The sequence below is a fragment of the Thalassophryne amazonica genome, chromosome 20 (assembly GCF_902500255.1).
Source record: "Thalassophryne amazonica chromosome 20, fThaAma1.1, whole genome shotgun sequence".
NCBI classification, from domain to species: Eukaryota; Metazoa; Chordata; class Actinopteri; order Batrachoidiformes; family Batrachoididae; genus Thalassophryne; species Thalassophryne amazonica.
In genome coordinates this window covers 14,912,095-14,937,740 of record NC_047122.1, presented here as the reverse complement: position 1 = coordinate 14,937,740, position 25,646 = coordinate 14,912,095, and the positions used below count along the sequence as shown (strand labels likewise).

The 25,646-nt window shown below is 43.2% G+C and overlaps 1 pseudogene; it reads right to left on the bottom strand.

The window, feature by feature from the left end:
• The window catches only part of LOC117502381, a 107,917-nt pseudogene extending 88,335 nt beyond the window's left edge, over positions 1-19,582 (bottom strand).
• Positions 19,583-25,646: the final 6,064 nt, after the last annotated feature.

Here is a 25,646-nt window from a genome sequence, read left to right as displayed (position 1 = left end):
GCAGGGATCCACTACTCTCTGAAGCTGTGCGTCGTCTTTGTTCAATCAGTCTCTGTGAGCGCCTTGGCCTGAGTCTGTCTGCAGGGAGGAGTGGCCTTCCCTCGGTGCTTCTTCTGGCTGCAGGGAGGCGTGGCCGTCCCTCGGTGCTGCTGTAGGGTCTCTGGCTTCTCCTGCTTCCCCCCTTGGCCCGGCGGCTCTGCCAAGACGAGCTTGCCGAGGCCGCAGGGGCGCTGGGCCACCAACCCTACAGCAGTGGTTTAAATGAAACCAAGTGTCCTTACCGTCTACTTTGACTGCTGTACGTGAGGCAAGAATAACTTTGAAAGGACCTTCTCGGCGGGGCCTGTCCCACTTCTTTTTGAACACCTTGACGTAAACCAGATCACCAGGCTGGATGCTCTGATTTTCAAGTGGAATCTCTGCTTCTCTGTCTTCTGTAGCACCTTTGACCTGCAAAAAGATAGTTTTGTGTATTTGGGTTAACTGTCTCAGATAATTATGCCATTCGTCTTGTAGCTGCTCCAGCGATGGTCCTTCGTAGGGTCCTCTCAGGTATGGAATAGGCATCGGCCGACCTGTAAGAGCTTCAAATGGTGTCAAATGGGTTAGTCGGTTAGTTTGTGAGCGCATTGACAATAAAGCAAGCGGCAACGCATCCAGCCAGGTTAGTTTGCCATTGCTGTCTGCTATGATTTTTGCTAGTTTGTTCTTTAAAATGCCATTAGCCCGTTCCACCGCCCCATTTGATTGGGGGTGATAAACACACCCAAACTTCTGTTTGATACCCAATTGTTTGAATGTTTCTTGTGTAACCTTGGCTACAAAAGCCCTACCGTTGTCAGATGAGATAGTATCTGGAATGCCAAATCTTGGAAAGACATCTCGGCACAAGAATTTGGCTACCGTTTTATGGTCTTGATTTGCAGAGGCTACTGCCTCAATTCATCGGCTGAATCTGCATATCACTACCAAAACATATCTCATTCGTTTAACTTGATTTTCAGCTCCCATGTCTATGAAATCCATCATAAGATGTCTGAATGGCCCATCAGGGACCGGAATGTGGGCTAAAGGGGCTGTGAATGATTTCCGGACATTGTACTGTGCACATACCTCACACTCATTCAACAAACGGTCCACTGTAGCTGCCATATATGGTGACCACCAGACAGCTTTTAGTTTGTTCATAATTTGGACTCGCGAACAATGATCGGGTCCGTGGGCCCAAATGATTGCATGTCGTAATAAATTGGTGGGTAACACAAAATGTCCATGACTACTGCGCCACAGCTTGTCCGCTGGCCCCTGACTGAGTGTCTCAATAGCGCCTCGTTTAACCCACATTCGTTTTTCTTCTCCACTGGCCCTACTTTGAGCCACTATCAGTGCGTCAAGTGAAACCAGTGGGGCACAATCTTGGATGGTTAGCAGGGGAAACATATTTTCTCCTTGTGCTCCTTTGCGAGCTGCGTCATCTGCTAGATTGTTACCTTGAGCTATGATGTTATTATTCTTTTGATGACCTGCACATTTAATGATGGCTACCTCAGACGGTAATTGGAGAGCTTGTAACAGTTGGGAAATCGCTTCTCCATGAGTGACAGGGGTGCCATCTGCTCTCAGGAATCCCCTTTGTTTCCAAATGTTTGCATGTACATGACATACGCCATAAGCGTAGGCTGAGTCTGTGTAGATATTAACACGTTGATCTTTAGCTATCTGGCAAGCCATAGTTAAGGCTTTGATTTCTGCCAGTTGGGCTGAACAAGGCTGATCAATTCCTTGGGACTCCAGTAATTCAAAGGTCTCGCCATCCGTGTTTAGTTTAACAATCCCCATACCCGCATGCAATCCCGCGGCATCCCGAAAGCATGAGCCATCCACGAACAGGGTTAGATCTGCATCTATGGCGTGATTATACAAATGTTCTCTGGCTCTCAAAAATTTCTCTGTCTCTGCCACACAGTTATGTGGAGTACCATCTAACGGTGTGGTCAATTTGGTGGCGGGATTCACCGTGTGACAACGTTGTATTGTTATTTCTGGAGCGGACAACACAACTTCATATCCAGTGCGTCTAGCTTGTGTTAAGACAAAACGTTGACTGGTTAGCAGGGCATGTAACTGATGCGACGTGTACAACGTTACTGCATGTCCCATGATTATGGATGATGCTTTTTGAAATGCAAAGGCAGCTGCTGCTAGACCCTGATAGCATGGTGGCAATCCTGTTTCAATGTTGTCAAGCTTTGTACTATAATAGGCCAATGGTTGTTTTCCTTCATTTGTTTCCTGCATTAGTACAGCACAAGCATATCCAGTTTTTTCAGTAATATACAAATGGAAAGGTTTCCCATAATCTGGGTTACCTAACGCGGGAGCAGATTGCATGTCTGTTTTTAGGGCCTCAAAAGCTCCCGTTGCCTGATCTGTCCAGACGAGGAGAGCTGCATTGCTTGTTTGCCCCACTGCTCTAATCATGGCACGCAAAGGTGCAGTTTTTATAGCATAATCACAAATCCACGGCCGACTGTACCCTGCCATCCCAAGGAATGAAAGCATCTGTCCCACTGTTTGGGGTTTGGGAGCCTTGATTATAGCCTCCACTTGGCTTGGGGCTATACATCGCGTGGTCCCACACAACTGTCTTCCCAAGTATTCTACTTGTTGTTTGCAGAACTGCAATTTGTCCTTACTTACTTTATGACCTCCATCTGCCAATGCATGCAATACAATTAATGAATCTTTTTCACACTGTTCTTGAGTCTCTGATGCAATAAGGAGATCATCCATATATTGCACCAATGTACTGGGTATGTCAAGGTGTTGTAAATCTTCAGCCAGGACTTTGTTAAAGATGGCTGGGGACAGGTTCAGTCCCTGAGGTAGCCGTGTATACGTTAGCTGTTGTCCCAGAAATGTGAATGCAAACAAATGTTGTGAGTCTGGGTGCACAGGCACACTGAAATAGGCTGAACACAGATCTATTACTGTGTACCATTTTGCTCCAGCAGGGATGCTTGATAGTATAGTATGCGGATCAGGTACTATAGGTGCATCCATTTCTATTATTGCATTGATAGGACGCAAATCATGTACCAGCCGATACTCTTTGGTATTGTTTTTAGGGATAGGATAGATAGGAGTATTGCATGGGCTTGCAGTTTTTATTAGAACTCCAGCTGCCATTAGTCCCTTAATTACTGGTTTTATGCCTTCAATAGCCTGAGGTTTTAATGGATACTGCCTTTGGTGAGGCAGTTTTGCTCCCGGTTTTACTTTTATTTTTACTGGTAAGGCTGTTTTTACTAGTCCTACATCCGTTTTGCTTTTGGACCACACCACTGGTGGTATTTGCTCTAACAATTTCTCTTGTTGGGCCGATAACACCATCTGTCCCTCTGGTCTAGGATTGAGCTCCACTTTTTGAGCTATAGCCTCATCATTTACTTTTAAATTAATTCGTATAAACTGCTGGTCTTTTGACAGATGTACTTGTGGACTTTCCATGTTTTGCCATTCTTCAACTTCTGAGGCTGTCTTTACCATTGGACCTAGGTCATGGGATTCGTACTTTTCAGAGACTAAAAGGGTCACATGATGTGTGGCATTCGGCACTTGATACCATTGTTGTTCAGCTGAAGTTAGCTTGACAGAAGCTGCGGCCCCTTGGGGGCCTAAATAAATTTCTGTGGTGGTTATGTGAAACAGCCGTTGATTCATCAATGCATCCCAGCAGCATGCATAGTCAGTTTGTTCTTGTTTGGCGTCGAACATCAGGGTGACATGTAAAGGTAAACTAGGTGTACATACTGCTTCATAGTGTTGTTCTGCCCAGGGCTTCCATTTTTCCCATTCCAGTTGGAGATTTGAATTTTCTGGTTGTAACTTCAGCCAGTATACCATGGGTTGCACAGGTCGGCCCTTGTTTTCCATGTCCATAAGCACCATAATGTTGGTGAGTGCTTCGTCAGGAAAGTGTATTTGCAGTCCTTGATGGGTACACACTATCTGGGTTTGTAGCTTACATAAAATGTCTCTTCCCAGCAAATTCACAGGTGTATTTTGTGAGTATAACAGGGGTGCTTCAATTGTTTTTCCTGCAATCGTTACAGGAAGTGGGCGTGTAAAAGGTATTATTTGAGTTTTCCCAGAGAAGCCGATGGTCTTAATTACAGACCCAGAGAGGGGGAGATGAGCGCCCATTTTCCCTATGCAAGAGTATGTTGCTCCTGTATCCACCATGAAAGGGAAATCTCTGTTTTGTATATTAACAGTGACGGTTGGCTCTTCCTTAGGTATCATCGAAATAGCCAATGCCACCGTTTCCCCCTCTGTCTTCTCTAGGCCTCCCTATTGCCAATAGGCAGAGGGTCCAACCCAAGGTCGTGCCGGACAATTTCTCATTCGATGTCCAGGTTGTCCACAGCTCCAACACTCATTAGAGGGTTGATCCCCTATTGGGGATGTTGGTCCCATAGGCGGTCCCACTTGACTGTTCCTGGGAGCTGAGTTTTGGAATCTGCTTCCAAATGAAGGTTGGCAAGATCCTCTTCGCCACCCTCCTCTTTGACCTTGAAAGTTCCGTGACTCTCCTCTCCACCCATGACTGTAGGTGGGTCCATTTCCGGGTGTGCCAGTGCTATGGTAGTGATAGTGATGCTCCACTGGTGCCGAGACTTCTCCTGCAGCAGTGCTCCCTGCTGCTCCTTGGGGGCTCTGTGTGGCTGTTACCACAGGTGCCTGTATGGTGGCAGCAGTGTTTGTCGTAGGGGCTAGGCTTGCCGACTCAGAAGGAACAGGGGTCATCATTGGTGCCTGGGTCTTTGTTTTTTCTTTCTTGACTTTGGTTAGCTCTCCCAACTGCATCTGCACCAATTTTTTCGTCAGGGATTTTGCTGCATCTTCTTCTTTTTGTTTTTCTTTCTTGTAGATTTCAAGATGGTGACAAATATGCTCAGAGTATAAAGCCCAATTCATTTTCGATAGTCCCATGACTCCATCTAGGGCTTTCTGAACCTCATCTGGTAGAGCCTTTTTTACAGTTATTTTAAACAGGATTTCAGTTGCTGGAGAATGGTTCCATGCATTTCCTGTTTCCTCCGCCCATCTCTTCTGGAATCGGTGCAGGAACTTCTTTGGGCACTCTTCAGGTGTCCACTCCTCATCATCCAATTTAGAGGGATCCAAGACCTCAGGGTACTTTCTTCTCAGTCCTTCCCACATGGAGTTTCTATAGCGATTAAAGGGGACTTCATCATGTTGATTAGTGCCCATCATTTGTGTTAGTCCAACCTTTCCTGCCAATTCTTCAGTGTCATGTTTTCCCATGACATGCATTAGCAAGGCTTTTATGTCACCTAAAGACAAGGTTACCCCTGCAGTGCCCTCTTCTAAGGCAGTTATCCATCTCCCAGCTCCTTGGGTGATGTCTGGCAGCCTGTTGGCCAGCCCCACCATGTCTGTCCAGCTCCATGGGGTATACACATGATGACCATTTCTAACCACCAATGGGCATATTAGGTCTTCGTCCTCCTCTTCTTCTGTGGGGGCTCCATACTGTCTTCCAGATCGAGTGCGACTGACTGGTTCCAGGCAGTCCATTCAGTCGGTTATATTCTGTTCTAAAGCCGCTATGTCTTTGGCTATACATTGTTGTCTTTGCCTGAGTCGGGCCTCTTTTGCACTCTCGATGATGATCTCACCAGAAATTTTTCGGGTGGGTGGCTCTATAATGTGATTCCCTTGATTGGGCGTCGATTGTTGTAATATTCTTCTTTCCTCGGCGTCCCTATGTCTTTGTATTCTTTCCTTCGCTAGCCGAAGTTGCTCAGCTAGTTCTTCATTATCTCTTCTGGCCAGATCCAGTGTGTCACAGAAGCTCTTGTGCCACTCTTCGGAGCCTCTATAGCCTGTGAAGGTCCAGTCGGCTGACTTATGGTGGGAGGGGACGGTTTTCAGTGGACCTCGATGTGCAGGCGGAGCCTTCAGGTCTCTCTCTTTATCCTCGTCTGCCTCCGTGTCACTGTTATTTGTGGCCCCCCCTGCTGGTCGTGGTGAGCGACCACTTACTTTCGGATTTGGAGACCTTGTATGATCCATTTGACAGACTGAGGACCTGTCTCCTTGTGGCTCTCGAGCTTTTAGTGTCAGTGTGAATTTGCCCTCCACATCCATGCCTTGGTCCTCTTCACGAGTTCCTAATACAAATTGTCCAGCTGTCTTTCCCATATCATGACGTTTATATGGGGGTGGCTCTGATTCCCAGCTCGGTGCACTGGCTTTAGTCTCTTTGGATCTTTCCTCTGTCATTTTTTCTCTTTTCTGCTGTAGCCTCTGTGCTTCCTGCTTGAACAAGGCCAAAACTTCTTTTTCTTCAGTGCGTTTTTTGTTGTTTTTTACGTTCTTCTGCTGATCTTTAATTTCTTTTTTCTGTATTTCTACCGCAACTGCTTCACACATCACCGGATCAAATGATCCCACCAAAGGCCATTGCCTGCCCCCATGTGACCTTTTGTGCCACTTTCTCATACATTGGTTGGCCTTAGTGCGTTTTCCTGGATATTTTCTTAGTACTAAGTCTAGCGGGGTACTTTCCCGACCTTGACCTTGAGAGTTACCCATGTGACCCTGACAAATGCTATGTGAGGTGTTTCTATGGTGTTCTGGTAGTCCCTCAGGGGCTGTCCTGATCCAGACCAGTAAGTTGCTGGCTGTAACACCTGTTTTGTATTTTAAACCCTTAAAAGGAGTAAATTTCCAACTGTTATGCCCGTCTTCTTTTTCTTTAACTAAATACGAAAATTTACCTGTTTCCCACCGAACCTTCCTTGGGACCACAGTCAGAGTCAACCTAGGAAACAGTTCTTCACCTGGATCGGTTGGTAGTGTTACTAAATGATTGAATGGTATGCTAAGTTCTTTATTAGGGTCAGCACAAAGCAGCTCCAGCCACGGGGTTAAACCCTGATGCCACAGACGTCTTATCAGCAGCTCCCAATTAATTAGAGGGAATTGTTCTTTCTTTTGCTTCAGATTGATTACCTTAGTAATCTGCCATAATTTCTGATTGATCTCTTGTTCGTCCTGCCAATGTTCTGCTCCTACCCTGTCAAAATAGGTCCTTTCCAGCCAAAAATGTGTCCTGATTCCCTGGGTTTCGATGTCTCCGTCAGTCAAGTAATGTTCTGGGAGTATTATTTCATCATCACTTAAGTCTCCCATCAAAGACTGTCCCAAGCATTGATCAGTCTGTCAGCTTTTTCACTATAATCTAAGCTTTATCTCTTTTGATTTATAACCAATTTTATTTATTTGATCCTCTTACAACCCTAACACTTCCTAATGTCTTTGCTCCCGACTTTCTATTTTCCTTCTAATTTTTTAACTTTCTGCTTCTAGTCTTTTTCTGCTATATTTGTTTATTAGTTTTCTCTCTTTGAAATAATATCTACCTTCTCTGTATTTACATAGCACTCTTCTCCTGTCTTTTTCTTCACTGTCTGTTTCACACTTTCCTCTCTGCCTGTCATGCACCTCCCAAGTCCTCCTGTTGGGTCTAAATACCTCCCCCTCGTACTCTTTCACATTAATCTTGTATGTCAGCCAGCCTGCAAGTTCTCACAGCTTTACACAGATTACTCTCCACTCTCCCACACACAATTTTCGACAGCTTTATACACAAAAATTATTAAAAACAACTTTCTATATATCTCTATCTAGACTTCTGCCACTTTTCACTCCGCGGCTTTAAACAACCTTTTTATTCACTTAACACCAATGTGTTCTGTTTAAGCATGTATCTCTTCTTCACGTTAGACAGCTTCTCCGGCGCTGTCAGCAACTTCATATATTACTTTTTTCAAGCCCTCTTTGAGCGTACAATATTTCATTTACTTCTACGCCTTACCGCGCCTCGCGTGCGTATCCTGTGCTTAATATATTATTTTTCACCAGCTCCTTTCTGAGCATACAATATTTCATTTACTTCTACGCCTTACCGTGCCTCGCGTGCGTATCCTGTGCTTACTATATTATTTTCACAAGCTCCTTTCTGAGCATACAATATTTCATTTATTTCTACGCCTTACCGCGCCTCGCGTGCGTATCCTGTGCCTTTCTGCACTTTCTTCTACCTTTTTTCTTCACTTACTGAGCTCCTCATGAGCTTAATGTGCCTTTGCACTGAAAATATTCTCTTTTTCTTTTCTTAAAAAAACTCATATTACTGTGTACTTAATTACTTATTCTTCTCACACGCCCCACAAGCGTGTATCTGGTGCCTTACTGCACTATTTTCTGCTTCATTAATTCTCATGTATTCTGCACTAACTCTTCATTTATTTTTTTTTTTTTTTATAGTTTTTCTCTTTTCTTAAAAAATGACGTCCTTTATTGAGCTCTTTTACTTACTGTCAGCGGTGCCACTTTGCACTTTCCTTTTTAATCTCTTTATCATGTACGGTATTTCTACTGCGCCCCCTCAGGCGCTTATCTTGTGCTTTCTCTGCACGTATTCTCTGTTAAACTCTTTTTCCTCACTTATTTCACTTCAGTCTCTGTTAAACTCTTTAAATAACCTTGTATTACCTTGTATCTATTTGTCAGTATACTCCCCTAAATTAACCCCTACAGCACATGCTATCAGCCGGCACGTTAGTAACGAATTTCAACACCAATTATTCCCCAAGCATCCAGGTTAGTTCTCCACGCACTCTTTCCGCACCAGAGTTCATGAACATTCCTGACCTTTCACTCACACAGACATTCTTTTTTTCCCGGGAACACACACACCTTCTGAGCATTTTATCTACAAGGCCTGATAATTTTCAATCTTATCTTTTTTAGTCTCTTATCAATTTTCTTAGTCCAGGTTCTTTTGGGTAAGAGGCAATTAAAAATATCACCTGTCAACTTGGGCGGAAATCCCGACTCACTCCTCCAGATCGTGCAGAAGTTATAAAAGGTTTCTGCTTACCTTTTAGTCGTGATCACTGTTATTTACGGTCTGAAGGGATGAGCTGGACTGCCCCAGGCTGCCGGAATGCCCCTGGACCCTCCTGAAGCTGGCTCGCCAAGTTCTGTCGCGGCTCGTCTTTAGTCTTCTCAGGATGTCGTCTTTTAGATAAAACAAACTAATTGCAAGTGATATGCTAGAAAATGACACAACACTTTAGAATAATTCAGCCTTAAGCAAGATAAAATGCACAGAGTTTTTAAGTTTATTTAAGCCTTCGACACAAAGCTTAGACAAACTGAGTCCTCTAGAGAGACTGAATATGACAACCGCGCTCGTCTATTTATTGGAGACCCGCGGGCATCGCTCCTCCTTCGACTTTTTTATTTATTTCATTCCCAAGACATGGTTTTCTATTGGAAGCGTCCTCTAGTGAACCCTAAGCAGGTGTTAGGCCATTATTTCAATGTGACAAATGCTCCCATTAAAACATGAAGGATTTACAACTGATTTTTTTTAAAAGACCTTCAGCCACAGGTGCAGCTGGCCTGAGGCCCCCTCCGCACGTGGCCTCAGCCACACGTGCAGCTGGCCTCAGGCCCCTGCACGTGGCCTGCGGGAAAGCACCTAAAAGGCCTTGGAAAGCCCCTGACAGACTAAATGACTAATAGAGCCCTTTTTTTTGGGTTGAACACCTGCTAGTTCAACCAGAGGACATACAGTTCGGATCAGGACACTTGATAGTTCATCACAGTTCAAATATGGACCTAAAAATTCTTCTACAGTACCCAAGAACCTGCAAAAGGTCCACATTTCTCCTAGATTCAGCAGATATGTGGCTACTTTTGAAATGCGGGGATGGGCCCCCTGCCTGCCTTGGTGGTTGCCATCCAGGAGTCGGGCTCATTGGTATGGTGGATGTGGTGATGCAGTGCATTTGTACACGCTGTTAGACTTGATCTAATCTGACCTGATCGGTACCGGAGTGAATCTGACAACTACACTGGCTGGAAACTAGCAATAACACTTGAGCTGCGATCAGCATTGCGTTTCAGTGGGTGCAAGATAGGGCCCTCAGTGAAACAAATACCCGAGCTAGAATAAAGAGATTGAGTCAATCACTGAAGACGAGCCTTAAAAGGAGTAACATGCATCCACCGTCATGTAGGCATGAAGTGTGAAATATATCATGTGACAGGCTTCAGCAGACCCCGAAACTCAGTGCATCCAACACTTCTAAACCCGTTCTGTCTTGCACTTTTAGAGATGTGTTACCAGTTTTTGCATTTCTGTAGCTGAGCCTGAAGTAGGTGCTTCCACACTGATGGCTGACACAGCTGCTGCTGACCATCACTGTCTGGACCTCTTTGACCAGGGTGGTGTTGCTTGTCCAGGATTCAAAGGTAAGCACCTGAGAAAAGAAAAAAAAATCAAGCTGAGACAATTATGGCATAAAAGCTTATGCCAGTAAAAGGGCTCCAACCAAGAAGCTGAACATCTATTTGCTGTTTTTTGCAGAATGTTATGAAAGTGAATCTGTCTTTTAAAGTGCAGAATAAGAAATGTCCTTTCCTTTTGAAGGTCCACGTCAGGAGGCAGGTTGATGCTGTGAACTCTGAAGTGATCATATTTTGGAGTTTATTAACTGTATCAGAGTTTTTATATGCTTCGTACCTGTTCATCAGCCACGTCATATTTTAGCACGATGTTCTGAATCTCATTGACAGCACTGTCTGTCTGTGCCGCTGTGAAAGGACTCCTCTCGGAACAAGGCCATGTTGATAAAAGCGGCTCCTCCGTATTGTAATAGCTACAAAAATAAAATGGTATTTCATCATATTTAGGCTGCACTCTTCTGCAATTATGAATAAGATTTGAACAAACACTTTGTACCGTTCAAGAACTGAAATGAGTCCAAATGAAACTTACGGTTTTTCCTTCTCTAGGGCCAGTACTTCAGATTTTTGTGATGCAAATACAAAGGGATTGGACACATAATATGGCTGAAAAGCAACTTTAACCTGTTGGAGAAAAAAAATTAATGTTTTGGTGCAAAACAAATGAAAACATCTAACATGGATGTTCTTCAGCTTCTACTGTTTGAATGGGAAAAGAATCAATTTCTTTTGATTTCAAACAAACAAGCAGTTATTTTTCAGTTTGGATCAAATTTCTTCTTCATACTTTATCTTCCGGGCGGCCAGACCTGCTAAAGTACAGAGCACATCGGTCATCGCAGTTGAGGTACAGGGTGTAGTTCCCAGTGGTCGCAGGTACAAGGAATCCCCTCGTTCGTGAGCTGAAATAATTCATTTTGCCTGGGAAGATGTGAGGCAGGGAGTCAACCCAGGTTTTCCAGTATCCAGTGGTGTTGTGGACATAGCTCCATATGTCTTCCAGGTGTCTAGGTCTTGTGTTATTCCACACCTCCATCTCCAATCCTCTGCTACGTGCATGCAGATGACAGACGTTATGGCTGGTCCTCAACGTTCTGTTGAGTCCCTCTGATTCTGGTTTGGACCATTTACATCAGTGACGGTGTTTGAAGGATGATAAACAATAGGCTCAAATTCTAAATAGACGTTCAGCTTATTTGAGTGCTGATGTGCTGGTTACACAAATTGAATGTCAAAAATCAAACGTCCCACTAAATATCTTGCTTATTTTTGTGGCAATTATTTGTGAAACATTTTAGTCAGTTCAGCCTGATCGGGAATAAGTTTGGATGTGGTTACAGGAATTTTTCAGATGATTTGGTTTAAATTTTAAGAAGACACTTGCCAGGCTTTGTCATATTCATTCATTTTGTAGACCTGCTTACTCCAATCAAGGGTCATGGGGTGGGGGGGCTATCCCAGCAGTCATAGGGCATGAGGGAGAGTACACCCTGGATGGGACACCAGTGTGTCTCAGGGCCACATGGAGTGGGGCAGATAACTAACAATTGTTCATTTCTGAAAACAAGCACCGAAATTGGCACAAATACTCCTTAGACATTACTCTTTTGTAAAAGCATGTTAGCCTCCTAAATGTTTAATAGGCAACCAGGTAGGGGTCAATTGAAGAATTATGCAGGGGTCAAAATTTAAAAATGCTCCAATCATATTGAAAACTACACCACATGTATCTGATCACAAAGATTCCAAAAAGGTATAGTTTGGACTATCTGAGTGAAAATTATGGAGTTATGGGGTAAAAACAGCAAGAATGGTGACAAAGGTCAATTTCAGTTTGTACATGGGTCAAAAGTTCAAGTTTATAAGCTATAATTTTGGTAAAAAGTGATGTAAATTGGTTGAGTTAATAGGGTTTTAAAAAGGAATAGTTTGCACCATGGGTCATGCTTAGTTATCATGTTACAGGGTAACATATGTCACACGTCATAGAATCCAATGGACATTGATCTTGTTTGACCTTCAGCACAGTCAAAACTATTCCATTTATTCACGCTATTAGCACAATCAATAATTTGTGCCACTTTTGTAATCAAAACTGACCTTCGTCAACTCCATTCAGTCCCAGATGGTCCAAACTATACCTTTTTGGAATCCTTGTGATCAGACAAATAATGTGGTATAGGTTTCAATATGATTAGAGCTTTTTGAAATTTTGACCCCTGTGTAATTCTTCAGTTGACCCCATACCTGGCTGCCTATTGAAAATTTAGGTGGCCAACGTGCGTTTACAAAAGAGTAATGTCTATGGAGTATTTGTGCCAAATTTGGTGCTTGTTTAACCATTTGAACGATTCCTCTGAAAATATTCTGTCATCTGCTTCATTATGTTGACAAACACAACTACAGTTAACTGAGAGTCACCAATTCACTGAACCTGCAGGTCTCTGGCAGTGGGAGGAAGCTGCACCCAGAGGGAACCCACGCCAACATGCAAACTCCACACATAAAAGACCAGGTGTGAAGAGAACCTGCAACCTTCTTGAGGTGAGGCAACAGTGCTAACCACTACACCACTGTGCCGCCCGCTTTGAAACATGTCAACATGAGTTTTCTAATCACACACGCGATGTATCGGCTCAATAAAAGCAAATAATGGTAATACAAGCAATGAAGGAAACCAAACACAGCAGCACACACACATTCAAGTGTGAAGACGCCTGCCAGGTAAACCCTTAACTGGACTCTAAAAGGTCAGAAATAAATGACAATGACGGTTTTAAGACGGGTTTCAGGGGTTTTACATTCTGCATTCTTCAAAATACAATATCACGCTTCAGACGGTCTCGTGTCAGTACAAATCACAGTCTTTTGATGCTTGATGACACATGAGCAATGCTCTTTTGTAACATCACACTTTGTTGACAAGTAGAAAAACAGACTGTGGACATTCCGCCGCTGACACCAGCGGAGATATGACAGCAGGAAACAGCTGAGAGCCAGAGAGGCGTGGCTTCAAGCACCGCACGGTCAAAGACAGAGCAGGGGGCGTGGCCTCACCTGGGTGGACTGTCGTGTTGATGGGCTGTGCTGGAGTCCTGCACGTTATGATGATGTCAGACAGACTCTGGATTTCACAGGGCTGACCTGAAAACAACATGTCAACGTTCGTGACTGTCACCATGTTTTGACTCATTCTAGTGTTTCACGCAATTAAAGGATTAATTCATCATAAAGTTTGTCATCTGTTATAATCCCAAAACATGCCGCAAAGGACTTACACAACTGTAACTCCACAGTGGAGACATTGATTCCAGACAAAGGTCGATAAACAGGCGATTTGAGTTTTCCTTTCAAAATTTAAACATTAGGTTGTAGTTAAAGTAGTTTTGCAGTGGAGAGATGTGCTCACTGTCCAATGACTTATGGACCTCACTGCACCACATTTCAGCTTTAGATGTGTTACGTCAAATTAAAAAAAGGTTTACCATCAAGCAAAAAATAAAATTAAATAAAAAATTCTATTAAGGATCTGCATAAAATTTGAGTATGTGCAACTTCAAGGTCGATTACCTGAGTAGAATGACATAAAGCTGAATTATTGTGATAATGTGTCAAGTTCATTGTGCGTAATGGAAGAAGACTGAAATTATGGTTACTTTGACTATTCTTTAAAGGACTGCCAACTGTCTTAATCTTTTTTACCAATAAAATAAAAATTTAATTTGAATAAATTAATTAAACATTTACATGAAGGATCCGCACAAAATTTGAGTTTGCTAAACTTCATGGTCAACTTGTTGAGTAAAACATAAACCAGAACGTAAAGATGTGGATTGATACGTTTGACCAACTTAAAATTTCAAAATCTAAGACAACGCGTGTGAAAAACGTGGAATTTAGTTTAAGCAAAAACAAGTTTGTTCATGTGGTCAATTCTTTACAGAATTACCGACTCACTTATTCTTCTTCAACAGTAAAACTCTGACCTTCAGGCTCCATCGCTCCCCCCCCGTGACCCTTGATGGGAGTAAAGCGGGTGTAGAAAATTAACTGTTGTCCCAACATGGTCCAGAGGATGAGTGAGTAAAAAAAGTCAGTGTAACCGATTGATTAAATTTTTTAGATTTGATCTGTATTTCTACTTTTACTTTGCATCAAAGTCAGGTGACGCGTCAAATCAAACAGAACACAACAGTTTGTGCGTCACTCCAGTCAGTCCTTCACTGCGTTTTAAAGTGTGCATGCTTTCAGTTTGAATGAAGTCATTATCATCAGCTCGTGACCTGATGCATCAACACTGTAATTTGTAAGATTGTTTGTAGTAAGTCGCCATTCATTTGTTCACACGGAACCCTTTGTACTGCTGTAAAGCGTTGACAGTTCGTGCTGATTACCTCCGAGCAGCACGCGGGCTGGGCTGGCTGTCTGGTCGAAGAATTGGCCGTAGATGTTTAAGAGGGTTCCGCCCATCACGCTGCCATTGGACGGGGAGACACCTGTTACCAATGAGAACATGGAACGACAAATAATTCACTGTCATTTCAGTCAATAGGATGAAGGGTGAAAAGTGAGAGTCACTGTTTCTTTTTCTTGTACCTGCGTAAGTCTGGAACATACAGAGTTTTCCTGTATGTGCTGAAACTCAGAGCCGTCCTATCTGGTAAACTCCTAAACACGTTGAGGAAAAAACAGAGCTGCAGTTCATAGCGTGAAAAATGTTGAATGAAAATGGCAAAATGTTGACTATGTAGTTTGACCTCCACCAGGGAAAGTGTGTTTTAGACTATTTGCCTGGTTTCCAGCAGGAAACATCTAAACCCATCTTATCTTCATGAAAGCTGGTGAGGGATGTGGTTTGGGCCAAGGAAGAACCCATCAAGTTCTGGTCTGGTCTTAAGGCCAGAAGAAGCCATTAAAAGTCTATTCATTCACTTTGTGTATCGGTGTATCAGTCACTGTCTTTTGCCCATGATATCTTGAAGAAAAATGATCAGATTTTCACCAAATTTGAACTGGACATCCCAAATGAGAGTATCTCAGACCACTTTGAATTTGAGTATGATTCTGGTTTCTCCAAGACCCTCTAAGGTTCCCCCACCCCAACCACTTTACTGAACAGAGTAGTGATAATTTTTATCTAATTGATTATTATGAATTGCAATGGAACAAAAGACAATTCCTTGATCCACCCCAGGATCCAGACCCACACCCAGGTTTAATGACTCCCCACCACTTCACAAAGTATGATTAATATCAGTCCATATGATTTAGAGTAATCCTGGTGATGACAAATTGTGCCAGTGACTCCCAGGCAGAGCTAATATTCAAAAACTGAGTTACAAAATCTTTGTGGTGACTTATGTTGTGGTTTGGTGCTATATAAATCAGCTGAATTGAATAATTTACTGGCTTTACCTTCTAAAGTCAGAATCCAGGATGTAACTTAAGTTGCGATGACCTGTTGGAAATGTACAATTTAGTAAGTCATATTTCCAAACATTTCACTGTTATTAGCTTTGATTTTAAAGTGACCTACCAACATATGTTCCTGTCATCTTACAGCTCATGTGTCCTCAGTGAGAAGTTTATGATTTGAAGCCAGGATCTGAACAAAGGCTGAGATTTCCCAAATGCAGAGCAGTCACGACAAAAGGTTGAATTTTTAAAGAATACCAGGTTTAATGCTGGACTGGTGACAAGATACAAAAACAGTTGAGGAACAACCAAAATACAAAATTCACCCACTCAGGTTGTGGGGAGATCCAGGGTGTGAGGAGACAAAGCAAAACTTAAGTTGACAATCTTCCAGGGAGTGCAAAAACCAGAAATGAGTACTTACAAAAAGGGAGCAGTGGAGAACACAGGACATCAGAAAAGGTGATCAGTCACTTTAACAACAGAATGATAAGTAGCATGCTGCATGGACAAAGACGAAAAGCAGCACAGGAATCAGCTACCACAGGAAAACAGCTACAATGGACCAGCATGGGACATGAACACAGGAGGTTAAATACAGAGTCTGATGAGTGAATTAATTCCAGCTGGAAACTCAGAAGAAGTGTGAAGACTAATTTAAGACACTAGATGGCGGCAGAGAACAGAACATACATGACTGAAGCGCGCAAACATGAAGTGACCCAACATACTAATAAGCCTAATGACAGAAAGGAACAATGACAAACACAGTGGAAAGACCAAGACACAAGCAACCACAGGAGTGTAGGACAAACTTGGTTGGAAAGAAAGATGAGAGAACAGACAAAACATAATGTAAACAAAGGGCGGGGTCTAACCAGACCGACAGCACTGCACCCTCAGTGAGAAGTACCCAATCACAGAGCGCACATGCACCAGGAACAACACAGAGGAAGGAGGGATAATATGCACACATACACAGCAAGACAGAAGAGGAGACAAAGACAAAAAGTGAGGACTGAGCGCCTGAGGAAATCATGTATAACTGCATTCACACACACAGACGTACACATCCACACAGATGAGGGCCAGCATACATGTCAATGTGGACTAGGAGGGGGGCGTGCCAGGACACATGCGCATATAGCTGAGCACACTAACCAGACGTGCACATACACCTGACTCCAACTCCTTCATCCAAATGACAAACCCACAGATTCACAAAGACAGAAATCATGGACAGAGCAAATACAACAGAAACTTGGACACTGACCATTCAGAAGACAGGACAGACAGACAAGGAAGAAGACAAAATACAAGACCTCAAAAACAACCTGAAGGGACCCTAACAGTTTCACTATTTAGTTCCAGTCTGTATCTGTGAAAACATTTGAAAGTCTTTCAGTACTGTACAAAATAACAAAAGGATTTCTTCTTTAAGTAAACACTGACCAACCATCAGTGGTTGGTCAGTTGGTAACATGACACCAGTGTTAAAAGTCTTATTTCAGAGTGTGAAAAGGCTTCAGGAAAATCAAAGTAGAAACTGAATAATAAAAATTTAACAGAATAAAACATAAAAATATCCCAGAGCATGAAATCGTCAGCAGGCATGAGGGGAGGTGATGGACCGGTGGGTAAAGTAATCTAATAATCTACTGGTATTCAAGCAGCAAGCAGTTGCTCTGCAGTTAAAGTTGTTCTTCAAGGTGATTTAGTAATTCAAACTGCTACATTTGCAGTTTTCACTGTAGTACACTTTGCTGTACTTCTACTGCATCAGATTTGTAATCCAATTACAGATGCAATTCTTACAGTTTGTCTGAATTCGGCTTCAGCATCTCACAAGCCATTCCACCCACGTAGGACCTAAAAAAGACAGGAAAATGTATCTGTTATTGTCCTGCACTTTAATGATGAGAATATATTTAACAAGTGATAAAATAAATTCCTAAATCTGATACAAAAAAAAACAGAAAAAAAGGAGCTGATGATAGGTTACAGAGGTGTAGCCAGGAATTCTATATTATAGTAGCCAAGTGGCCTCTGTGTGCGTGTGTGTGTGTGTATGTCTTCGATCAAGCAAAAACTGGGGAGAGCTGACATTTGCCATTTGGTATGCTTATGTATTTTGGGTCAAGAATGAACGTTGCGAAAACAGAAAGTTGATATGACAAATATTTTTTGGAGAAATTAGCTATTTTTTTCTAACCAGTAAACAATGAATGTTGTGCTACAATGCATGATGGGAGTCTGGGGTTTTGGGATTTTAAATGTTATTGTGGTTTATGTTAGTTTAACAGTGTTGTTAGTGTTATTGATTTATTGTGTTTTTGTAGTTCAATTGGTTTAGTCAGTTTAGTTATGTCTCATGTTGCTGGTACCATGCATGAAAAGTGTAGTGTGTTTGATGTCTTCCGCCACCATCTCTGTTTCTGCCTGTCTAAAATTAAAAGCACCTACTTGCAGCAGAATGTGGGAAAGACAAAATGCTGTGTGTGCATACATGCGCGCACGCGTGTGGGTGTGAGTGTAACTTCAAACAGAGAAACTGTGGAGAGTGAACATTTGCTATTTGGCATGCTTTCGCATTTTGGGTCAAGGATGAATACTGTAAAAATGGAACATTGATAGGACTAATATTTTTGGAGAAGCTATGGATATTAGCTAACAACACTGAACAATGGATGTTGCTAATTACATTCTGGACTCACATGCCATTCCAGCAGGAGGCAGTAAGTCATTTTCATATTAAACGTGTGAGTGTGGTGAGTGATTTTATTTAGTAAGTTCAATGTAGGTACATAATATAAATGTAAATATGTTAAAAATACATGGATGACACAAAACAGTGAAAACACTTATTTCCATTGTAGTCCTTTTAAAAATCATATGACAAAATAGAAGTAAAAATAAAATAAAGTAATTAATATAATAATGATAATAATAACAAAACAGTGTGTATATGATACCAAGAACCTAAACAATTTATAAATACGTTAAGACAGTAAATTAACATTAAAAAATACATAATTAACAGGAAAAAGGGTTGAGTTCCTCTTCTAAAAATTGTTGAGGTCTAAGGTTCTAAAAACATTCCGGACTCACACGCCATTCCAAATCATGACAGAAACTTTGCATAATTTACAGTCTTGAAAAATGTCAGCTACCTACTTTATAGACACTACCCAATATAGAGCCTATGGATCCCCACGGCCAACACACTAGTTTATTTTAAAGATGCATTTGTGTTCATCATAATCATCACAGGACACATAACAGAAACATTCCAACATTTAAAATGAGATGAGACAAAATGATTTAAGATGAATTTTTGGACATTTTAACTGATTTTACCTCAGAAATCTGACATTTAATCCATTTGAACTCTTGGCAATGTTGTTTCCATAGACATCGGTGTAGATTTGTCCTCCCAGTGTCACCAAGGAGCCTGTGAGCAAGAAATGGCTTCATGGTGACATTCAACCTGATTGATTCACAGTCATGACCAAACGTTAACACTAACCTGGTGGGCCGCTGACGGGGAACACAGTGTGGATAGTCGGTGTCCGATACCAGCGGGTCTGATGGTAAATGTAGCAGGGATGTAAGAATACAGTCATTTTTACAGAGTAAAAATGTCAAACTCATGTGAGATCTGGAACTGCTGCACATTTTAACTTGTAAATGAGTGTTGGGCAAACTCACATATAAGCTGCAGTCATACGGTTTATATGCGCCTCTGCATATTTTGCTGTCAGGAATAGGAACTCCATCCACACTGACATGCACCACATATTGGTCTTCGGGCATCAGCCTGTGACAGGGGGAAAAAAAAGCAAAAATGGTTAACCTCATGAGATGAGACAAATGTATGAGGAAGTAGTCTGCGATGGACGGGTGTCCTGTCCGAGGGCGCTGGAGGCACTTCAGTTTGGGAGACTCCACCAACCCACTGCATCACTGTCCATTGGAAGAGTTCCCACAAAGAGGGCCAAGCTTATTACACTGTTAAACCAAACACTCCATTTTAATACAATAATTAAGTTAATGTAACTTAAACTTTGAAAAATGTTATAGTTACTCATTTCCATTAATTAAACTAACTCAAAAATGAATTGTTGTCATAACAACTCAATTTCTTTAAGTGCAATTTAAAGTTTTGGGGCATTTAAGTGTTGGTGATGTATTTCCAGTGCATTCAATTCACTCATTTTAATTGAGTTTATGTAATGGAGGCCAGCAGGTGTCGCTGTGCATATGTACATAGTAAACCTCACTCCCAAAAACTCAAAAAAAATCTCTGGTCACAAGGTCAGAGCCCAGGGTTTTATCCTTCTGGTTAGAGGGTCCAACTTCCATGCCGGAGATCGTGAGTTCACGTCCCAAGGGGAGTGAATGGACGGAGTCATAACAACACAACGCAAATTCAACAAGTAAACCAAAGAATGCATCAAAAAATCTAATCCAAAATGTAATGCAAATTTTATAGGCAGAAATTTATTTGTCACTTTTTAACCTGATTTTCACAAGTTTAATTAACTATAAATTGTTAAGTTACTAACACTTTAACAATTAAATTTTTGAAAATTATTTTATTTAAGTTGGCAAACTCAAATGGTTTAAGGCAATCAGTTTCCTCAAATGATTTGAGTTCAACTAACTCATTGAGTTTTACAGTGTATAAAAGTGCTGCATCCTGCAAGAGTGTTTGTGTCTATCTCATCAGCACACGAGAATGGCACAGCAGCTGAAGTGTCGGTAAGTTAAACATTTTGTGAGGTGCACTAGCACACCTATATGTCTTCATTTTCCACAATAGAAGCAGCCATTTATTAATTAGCTTGAATCTCTAAGACAGTCTGTTTGACTGCAACAGTATGCAAGAGCCACTTGTGTCACAAATAATCACATGTGCTGCACACACCACAGTCTGATACTGCAGCACGGCTCTTCTTCGAAAAGAGCAGCACAGTATTTTGCATTGAGCAGCAGCTGTGAAGAAAAAAAAATGCATGTTTTACTTCGGTCTGAAGGATCAGCATAACGAGGCCAGGGTCACTCCTGGCTCGTCTTTGCTGACAAAATATATTGAGCTCCTCCAGGTTCACAACAAAACATCTGATCGTGGCCCCGGTCAGCCAAGGCCATGTTTGTATTGTTTATACTATGGCAGGGGTCATTAAGACGGCTGTCTGAGTTTGTAAAATCAGAAGACTCAGGTAGATACGTTGCATGGGTATCATCCCACTTTTTCTCCAGGTGCGTCTGTTTTCTGCTTCAACTGGTGGTCCTTGCTCATCGGTCTCATTTCTCTGCTGACATCATCACGAACATTCCACAACAACAGCCACCCTTGGCCCTCCTCGGTGGGACCACTGACTATGTAAGGCTGTTTTGTTCAGTAAAACGTGTTTGGCATATAACTCTACCTGGTATAACATGATCTGGTTGTTGTGCGTCGAGTCTCGCTCCACATCGCAAATGACCGACAGAGAATCTGACACCAGGGTCACAAGGTTCCCAAAATGTGGATGTTCAGCATTCAGCTGGAACTGTTTCTCCTCCGCAAAACCTGTCATAAATAAAAAATAATGTTGATTTTAATTCTCAGTGATCTTGAAGCATGAAATTTAAAGTCATTATGCAGAAAAAGTGATCCATTTGTTTGTCACAGGGTAATATAATCTATTTATTCTAATCTATGTAACAGCCAAGTGGCCTCTGTGTGTGTGTGTGTGTGTGTGTGTGTGTGTGTGTGTGTGTGTGTGTGTGTGTGTGTGTGTGTGTGTGTGTGTGTGTGTGTGTGTGTAACGTTGATCACAGACAAACTGGGGAGAGGTGACATTTGCCATTTGGTATGCTTATGTATTTTGGGTTAAAGATGAACGCCATAAAAACAGAACATTGATAGGACTAATATTTTTTGAGAAACTACGGGTAATAGCTAACAACACTGAACAATGGACATTGATAATTACATTCTGGACTCAAACACCTTTCCAGCAGGGGGCAGTAAATCACCTATATATTAAAAGCAAAGTGGCATCTGTGTAGTGTATCCATGCATGCGTGATTTTATTTAGTAAGTTCAGTGTAAGTACTGTGGTGGACATTCAACACATAATAGACATTATGCACATAATTCACCACTGTGTTGTTGATGGGAGGTGCCGAACTGGTTTCTGAAGTCAGTGAGTTGTGTGAACCTCACACTCACACAGTCATATTCAACCGCTTAGTCCAATCAAGGGTCGCAGGAGGCTGGAGCTTAGCGCAACAGTCATAGAGCGCGAGGCGGGGTACACCCAGGACAGGACGCCAGTCTGTTGCAGGGCCACAAACAGACAAACACAGACACACCCACACACACACCTACTGACAATTTAAAGACCTAACCTGCATGTCTTTGGATGTGGGAGGAAACCAGAGCACCCGGAGGAAGCCCACGCAAACACGGGGAGAACATGCAAACTCCACACAGAAAGGCCACAGGCAAGAATTGAACACATGACCTTCTTGCTGTGAGGCAACAGTACTAACCACTAAGCCACCGTGCTGCCCAGTTGCGCGAACCATTTAGACAAAATAAACAACACGCCGTTGCATTGTCGACATGGGAAACTGTCTCTCCTTTTTCCACCATCACAGTTTCCACACTGGTGACCCAGACGTCTGTCTTTTGAACATTCTGAAGGACATTCCAACATGATCATGACGGCGAATGCAGTGTCTTTGAAGCTTCCTGAGTTCTGGGAGTTGTCGGCTTTGGCTTGGTTCTCTCAAACGGAGGCGTGGTTTGCACTGTGGGAGATTACTGCGGACGACACAAAATATTATGTTGTGTCAAGGCTGGTTAGTCTCCTGACAAATCCCCCTACAGTGGATAAATATGCAGCTCTCGAGGTCCACCTGTTAAAGACATTTGAAATGTCTGATGCTAACAGGGCCAGCAGGCTTTTTCTCTGCATGGCTTAGGGGACAGCAAACTCACTGAGCCTATGGAGAGAATGATAGAGCTCCAGGGGGAACAAAGGCCTGATTACCTCTTTGTCCACCTCTTCTTGCGGCAAATCCCCCCTCACGTGCAAGCAGCTTTGGCCAACACCAACATCACCTCTGGCAGAAGAAGTGGACAGGTTTTTTTCTGGCTGGTCAACATTATGATATGACTGCTGCCACACTCACCCCTGCCCACACCGTCACAACCACCCCAGCACATGCCCTTCACACACCTGCGCTGCTCCCAGGTGATGCAACACTCATGGCAACAGCGTCGGTCACATCGACAGGCTGCTGTTCATCCAGGACACCATCTCTGGGCATCATTTCCTCTGTGATACCAGTGCGCAAAGGAGTGTGCTGCCCGCTTTCAGACTGGACATCCTTGTCCTCCCCTAGAAGCCGCCAACATCAGCCCATTACGCACTTATGGCACTCGACATGTTGACTTGTGTTATGGTGGCCAGAGGTTTAACTGGGACTCTGCTGCCAAGCACGAAGTAGAGCACCATATCGCCACCATGGGCACTTCTGTATACTCCCAGGCGAGGTGTCTCGACCCGACCAAGCTTGGCATTGCCAAAGCTGAGTTTGAGAACATGGAATGCCTCTGCATTATCAGTCACTCCTACAGCCCAGGGGCATCAACCCTTCACATGGTTTCCAAGCCCGGCGGCAGGCGGTGCCCCTGTGGTGATTATGACTGACTTAACGATGCTACAACACCAGAGCATGACCCACTACCCCACATCTGGGATTTTTCAGTGTACTTAGCAGGTATGGTCATCTTCTCGAAGATGGACCTTGTCCGTGGATACATCCAAGTTCCTTTCCACCCGCTGGATGTCCCCAAAACAGCAGTGAACACCCCTTTTGAACTGTTTGAGTTTCTGAGAAGGCCATTAAGCTTTTAGAATGCCACCCAGTCGTTCCAGTGCCTCATGGACTCTGTGCTACATGACCTACCTTTTCTGTTTGTATACCTGGATGACATCCCCATGGCCAGTTCCTCCTAAACGGAACACCTGTCCCACCTATGTGGATACTGTTTGAATGCTTCAGCCTGCATGGGCTGATCATGAACCCAGCTAAGTGCTAGTTTGGTTTGACCACCACTGACTTCCTGGGACACAGAGTCACCAAGGAAGGGGCTGTGCCATTCCTATCTAAGGGAGACAGGGTCTTAACCTTCCTATGGCTAGTCACGGCATGGGGCCTCAGAAGTTTTTAGAAATGGTGAACTTTTACCACCACCGCTTTAGTCCCAAAGATAAATAAATGGTAAATGAACTGCATTCATATAGCACTTTTCCATCTGCATCAGATGCTCAAAGCACTTTACAATTATGCCTCACATTCACCCCGATGTCAGGGTGCTGCCATAGAAGCCACTCACTACACACCGGGAGTAATAGGGGATTAAAGACCAAGGGCCCTTAGTGATTTTCCAGTCAGGCGGAGATTTGAACCCAGGATCTTCTGGTCTCAAGCCCAACACCTTAACCACTAGACCATCACCTCCCCCAAAGATGTTGCGCTTTCCCCTTCAGGGCCACGTGCAGGCCCTGAAGTGTCGAAGCACCTGGTGGATTGGTCCACTGAGAGACACAGCATTCATGGATGCTAAAGCTGCCTTAGGTGCCACGACGGTGCTGGCTGTTCCATTGCCATAGGCTCCAATAGCCATCACCACAGATGTATCAGACTATGCTGTGGGTGCAGTGCACGGGCAGTAGGTGAACGGTGCCTGGCAACCGCTCGTTCTCTTTAGTCCGCAGTTACACCCCAGTGAGTGCAAGTATAGCATTTTTGACCGGGAGCTGCTTGCCCTTCACCTCACTGTTCGACACTTCCACAATGTTGGAGGGCCAGCGGTTTATAGCTTTTGTTGATCACAAACTGCTGCCTTTTGCCATAGCTAAAGTGTCTGAACCCTGGTCTGCCCGCCAACAGTGACAGCTCACTTATATCTCAGAGTTCACCACAGACATGTTGTTGCGGGTCTGACGAACTTCATCGCGGACTGCCTCTGGAGCAGTTGCAGCCCCTGTCCACCTTGGGCTGAGGAACACCCACATGGCGGCTGATGAGACCACTGATCCAGAGGTGCAGTCACTCAGGTCTGCGGTCACGCGACTGCAGTTGATGGAGACTGATTTGGTGTAGGCGGCAACAGACTGACCTGCAACATCTCCACGGGACAGCTACGACCGGTCATCCTTGACGCATGGAAGAGATGTGTTTTTGAGGCTGTGCATGGCCTTTCCCATCCAGGTAGAAAACCATTACAAAAGTTGGTGGCAGCCAACTTTGTCTGGCACGGGCTCAAGAAGGACGTGAGCGACTGGGCAAACTCTTGTGGAGTGTCAGCGCTCCATGGGTGGTGCCTGGGGTGGCACCAGGGGGGCGCTAGGGGGTGCTGGCGCTCCCCCTGGATTTGTCATAGCACCCCCAAGAAAATAATTCCTCATTTATTATTTTAATTTAATTTCAGCCCATGTTTTTAAGGCCTTGTTTACACTGAAACTGAATTTCTGTTATACAATCTTTTTCTTTGTCATTTTCAAAAAGTGTTCCATTCAAGAATTATTGCCATTCTCACGGATCCAGTGAAACCGCATGAAAATGCTGTAGTACATATGCCAGGCCTGTATGTAGTGCTGTACTGTTTCTACAAAAAATGGAGAAGAAGACATGGGGCTAATCAATGTAGCAATGAAAGCTAAAACTTTAGAAGCCGGCTCATGGATTAAATAAAGTATTGTCATCTGACTCATCATCACCGATGAAAACTGTTCTCCACATGATACCCTTGTTTTGGAAGATAACATCTGGAAATGTGTTAATTCGTTATGATGGAAGTTACTTGTTAAGGG